This window comes from Cetorhinus maximus, chromosome 1 (genome assembly GCF_964194155.1).
Source record: "Cetorhinus maximus chromosome 1, sCetMax3.hap1.1, whole genome shotgun sequence".
Classification (NCBI taxonomy): domain Eukaryota; kingdom Metazoa; phylum Chordata; class Chondrichthyes; order Lamniformes; family Cetorhinidae; genus Cetorhinus; species Cetorhinus maximus.
The window spans coordinates 53,444,553-53,450,552 of NC_135879.1; positions in this window are offsets into that span (position 1 = coordinate 53,444,553).

The following is a 6,000-nucleotide window of genomic DNA, read 5'->3' on the forward strand; positions in this document are numbered from 1 at the left end:
TCAACTGAATAGTGGGGGCAAAGGATCAAATTTGGGAAGATGTGGTAAACCAAACTGGAGACAAGGCAAGAAGGACAGGTATTAAGATAAAGGCAAAATACTGCGGATGATGGAAATCTGAAACAAAAACAAAAAATGCTGGAAAAACTCAGCAGGCCTGACAGCATCCGTGGAGAGAAAGACAGAGTTAACGTTTCGAGTCCGTATGGCTCTCAGCATGTTTTGTTCTTGTTTGAGACAGGTTTAATATGGGAAATGATAAACAGACTGTGACAGGAAGGGACAGAGAGTACACATCTATGAGTAAATCAGCAGATCAGGCTAGACGCTACAAAAATAGTAAAAGGATAAGACTAAAGGCTCTGTATCTAAATGCACATAGCATTTGAAACAAAACAGGTGAACTGATCGCACAAATAGAAATAAATAAGTATGATTTGATAGCCATTACAGAGACATGGCTACAGGATAACATAGATTGGGAACTGAATATTGAGGGGTACATGATATTTAGGAAAAGCAGGAAGTTAGGAAAAGGTGGAGGGGTGGCTCTGTTAATTAATGATAGTATTAGCACATTAGATTGGGATGATCTAAGTTCAGGAAACCAGGATGTAGAAGCAGTTTGAGTTGAGATGAGGAACGATAAAGGCAAGAAGTCACTTTAGAGTGGTGTACAGGCCCCCTTACATTCACTTTGAGGGAGAAACAAGTGTGTCCAAGACTAGTATTTTAAACTTAAATAAGGGCAATTCTGAGGGCATGAAAGCGGAGCTAGCTAAAGTGAACTGGCAAATGAGGTTAAGGGATATGTCAATAGAAGTTCAGTGGCAGATATTTGAAGGGATATTTCAGAATACACAATATATATATTCCAATGAGAAAGAAAAATCCCAAGGGGAGGGCCCACCATCCATGGTTAACTAAAAATTTTAAAGACAGTATCAAACTTAAAAGAAAAATATACAATTATGCAAAGACAGGTATCGGTCAGAAGATTGGAAAGAATATAAAGATCAGTAAAGAATGACAAAAAGATTAATAAGGAGGGAAAAATTAGAGTATGAGAGAAAGCTGGCTAGAAATGCAAAGACAGTATGAGTTTCTATAGATATTTAAATAAGAGTTAACAAAGTGAGTGTTGGTCTAAAAGAGAGTGCATATGGGGAATTGATAATGGAAAGTAGGGAGATGGCAGATGAATTAAACAGGTATTTAGCTTCTGTCTTCACTATGAAGGACACAAGTAACACCCCAGAAATAGCTGTAAATCAGGAAACGGAAGGGAAAGAGGAACTCCGGAAAATTACAATCACCAGGGAATTGTTGGGGCTGTGGGCTGACAAATCCCTAGGTCTGGATGGACTTCACCCTAAGGCCTTGAAAGAAGTGGCTAGTGAGATATTTGATACACTGGTTTTAATTTTCCAAAATTCCCTAGATTTGGGGAAGGTTCCATTAGATTGGAAAATAGCAAATAAAGCTCCTTTATTCAAAAAGGGAGGGATACAGAAAGCAGGAAACTATAGGCCACTTAACCAAACACCTGTCATTGGGAAAATGTTAGAAGATATTATTAAAGATGTTATAGCAGAGCACTTAGAAAAAAATCAAGGCAATCAGGCAGAATCAACATGGTTTTGTAAAAAAGGAAATCGCAATTTATTGGAGTTCTTTGAAAGAGTCACGGAAATTTGGAGTCAATTGTCCACATTATACTCCATTAATGGGCTTAATTGCTGTCTTAATTGTTGGCGGGCGCGCTTCCGACTTTTGCGCATGCCTGTCGAATGAAATATCGCGCGAATGCACGATGACATTGGGACACTTGCCTGACGTCTTGCGTGATTTTACGCCTGATTGGGTCTACTGCATACCTGCCTACGTGATATAAAATTGTGCCCCTGGAGTACTGTGTACATTACTGGTCTCCTTATTTAAAGAAAGATCTAAATGTGTTAGAAGCAGTTCAGAGACGGTTTACTAGGTGTATACCAGGAATGGGTGGGTTGCCTTATGAGGAAAGGATGGACAGTTAGGCTTGTATCCACTGGAATTTCGAAGTGTAAGAGGCGACATAATTGAAATATTTAGGATCCTGAGGGGTCTTGACAGGGCGGATGTGGAGAGGATGTCTCCTCTTGTGGCAGAATCTAGAACTAGAGGTCACTGTTTAAAAATAATGGGTTGCTCATTTAAGACAGAGATGAGAAATTTTTTTCTCTCAGATGGTTGTGAGCCTCTGGAACTGTCTTCCTCAAAAGGCAGTGGAAGCAGAGTTTTTGAATATTTTTAAGGCAAAGCTAGATAGATTCTTGGTTAACAAGGGAACGAGGAATGTAGGGCTGGGGTTACATTCAGATCACCCATGATCTTATTGAATGGCAGAGCAGGCTCGAGAGGCCAAGTGACCTACTCCTGCTCCTAATTTATATGTTCATATGTCTCCCTTTGCCCTGCTGATTTTGGGACAACCATGACTGGCTCCCCACTCTATACCCACCCCCCTTCAACTGCTCATCTCCCTTCAACTGTTCAGCTCCAACCAATGCGCCCCATTAAAAATTTAAATTTCATCCCTTGAGAAGTGCTTAATGAGCTTTTTAAAAAGTTTTAATTGACCTCAATAGGGAGGAGAACAGATTCCTGTCCTCCCTGTGCTCTGGTAATTATTGCCAGTGCCTGGAATGGTATCTTGCAGTTGGCATGGTGCCTTGTGCTGGTATTTTCAGGTGCACCCCACCTCTGTTCCTGACTTTCAGGGGCCTCGAAAATTCAACCCCTGCACTTGCTTCTAACTACTTCTGACAAGGATAGACGACCAATAGATTTTCATCTCCCACTCCATAGTGAGGGCTTTTCAGGAGCAGCTATGATATTAATTTTAGACATATTCTTATACTCAATTATCCTGCAAGAGGAGTTGTAGCAGCACCGAATGCAGGAAAGGTGGGTCAAACAACATTGAAAGAGGAATCAACCTATTAGGCATTAGTGCCATAAAATGTTTTCACATGAAGGGCTTCCATTTTTTCAAGATGAAGTTTGTAGGTGACAACATTCAAAAGGTCCTCCATGTCAACACAATGCTTTTATACTATAAAATCCAGCCTTTCCTGAACTCTTTATAGAATAAAATTGCCTAATGGATGGTTTGTGGATGTCAGAACATACCCCTGCTCCAAAATAAACACAAGAAATCCATTCTTTCTTAGGAGTATGCTTCCCGCTTCCCTTTCATCAGATCTAGTGTTTCTCCCAGGTGTCATCATAGGACTCGGGTAGCCCTCAATGCATAGCAACTTGCTCTTGGCAGGGAATTGAAGCTGGCTGGTTCTAACATAAAAATTTATGGCACAGAAAGAGGCCATTCAACCTACCTTGGCTGTGCTGGCCAAAAAAGAGTGATCCACCCTAAAACCTCCCCTTCAACTCTTGTCTTTGGAGCTTGTTCCTGGACGGTAGAATTGGCTCTCATACTCCACTTTGCGATGCTTTGATTATGAAGGCCAAAAGCCTCAGCCTGTGCTGAGAGATTGCAGTATTTGGTAGGTGGGCTCTAAGCATCACCATTCCAGTAGGCCCTGGGTCTATGATCTCACTAATAATCTGGTGACTAGCCTGCTTCTGTTCCCAACATTCAGGGTCCCAGACATGCCTTCCAGGTGAGACAGCTATTTACATGTGCCTCATCTTACAGATTCTGTATTCACAAGTTCTCGTCCACATTGGGGAAATCAAATAAGATTAGACGATCATTTGTCTGAACACTTCTATTCTGTCCTCCACTTGGACCCGAATTCCCTGCGGCTTGGTTTATATCTGAAATCTTCCACAGAAGCTACTTGACATACTGTGTGTTTTCAGCATTTCTGTTTTTGTTTCAGGTTTTCAATGTCTATAATTTTTTTGAATGCATATTAAGACCTTGTCCTGAGATGTTTTTGTGACCTTATGCTGAACTCTGTGTGAGTCCTTGCCCTGAGGAGGATGGGAGAATAGCTAATGTAAGAAGAACCCGATTCCCTAGTATAACTAGCATCCCTGTCCCCTGCCTGCTATAAGGTACCACCCTCCAGAGCCCAGGAACTTCAAGGTTCAGGGCATTTGGGTGTTCAAAGAGCCTTAGGCCTGGAATCTCCTTGAAGCTTCCCCTGCTGTTGTAACACTACCAGAAATATGGCATAACTGGGGTAGGCACCACACTTCCAGCAAGGCTGTAACATGAGATTGGGAACAACTTGATGGAACTTATAGGCCTTTTGTATACATAATATAAATATTTTATATGTTTGATCAATGCACAAAACATTTATCAGCCTTTAAGTAGTTATTTCCAGATGTCAAATTACAATTTATTTTTTTGCTAAGGTAAATAAATCTATGTCTTCTGGTCTTACTTATCTTGAAGTTTTTTTTAATTTGTTCATGGGATGGGGGTGTCACTGGCTTGGCCAGCATTTATTACTCATCTCTAACTGCTCTTGAGAAGTTGGTGGTGAGCCTCTCTTGAAGGCTTTTTGAACAGCTGCAGTCCATGTGGTGTAGATACACCTACAGTGCTGATGGGAAGGGAGCTCCATGATTTTGCAACAGTGACAATAAAGGACAATAAAGGAACAATGATTGAGTTCCAAGTCAGGATGGTGTGTGGCTTGGAGGGGAATTTGCAGGTGGTGGTGAGAGGTTGTAGGTTTGGAAGGTGCAGTCGAAGGAGACTTGGTGAGTTACTGCAGTGCATCTTGTAGATTGACGCACAGTGGCAACAGAGTGTACAGTGTTGGAGGGAGTGAATGTTTAAGGTGATGGTTGGGGTGCCAATCTAGTGGGCTGCTTTGTCCTAAATGGTGTCGAGCTTCTTGAGTGTTGTTGGAGCTGCACTCATCCAGTCAAGTGGTGAGTTTTCTGTCACACTTGTGACTTATTCCTTATAGATGGTAGACAAGCTTTGGGGAGTGAAGAGGTGAGTTACTCTCCTCAGAATTCCAGCCTCTGACCTGTTCTTGTAGCCACAGTATTTATATGACTGGTCCAGTTCAGTTTCTGGTCAATGGTAACCCCCAAGATGTTGATAGTGGGAGATTCAGCGAGGGCAATGCCATTAAATGTCAAGGGGAGATGGGGGCTAGATTCTCTCTTGTTGGAGATGGTCATTGCCTGGCACTCGTGTGGTGAGAATGTTACTTGCCACTTGTCAGCCCAAACCTGAACATTGTCCAGGTCTTGCTGCATATGGACATGGACTATTTCAATCCTATTGATTATTCATAGCCTTTGCCATTTACTAATACTTCATATGTGCCAAGGACAATATTCTCCCATTCCCTTCTCTGTGGACTGCAAGAGTTTAAACTAATTCTTCCTCTTAACTCATCTCTTTTACGCTTGAAATCAATCCTTTTCCTTTTCTGTCCTTTTGGTGATAAAAACAAATGCTCCAATACACAGTAGGTTCATCAGAAATTTAAAACACAGATAGGTTAATGTTTGAGATGTGGACCTGCCATCGCTAGTTAACCTTTTTTTTAAACAGATTTTTATTGACCTACTGTGCATATACTGAAAATAATTGAAAATAATTTAATGGGTGTGAAAGTCTTTGAAATTTCCCAAGGATGAGATCAGGCCAGGTATTTTTTTCTCTCTGCCTGTGAAGAAGACAGTAGCAGGTTAAAAATCATCCCTACAGAAGCAAAGTACTGATGGGAATCTGATGTAAAAATCGAAAATGCTGGAAATACTCAATAGGTCTGGTAACACCTGTGGAGAAACAGTGTTGACCTTTCGTGTTGATGACCCCTCATCTGAACCAACTAAATAAAGGCGATTATTCTGAACCGTTAACTTTGTCTCTCTTTCTCCACAGATGCTGCCAGGCCTGCTGAGTTTTCTGTTTTTGTAGAAAGCCATTTCTCCTGTTCTAATTGTTTACTGAGAACCTGTCACAACCTCATTATCCTTTTTTCTGAAGGAGTTTCATCCCTACTGAGTGACTTCCCC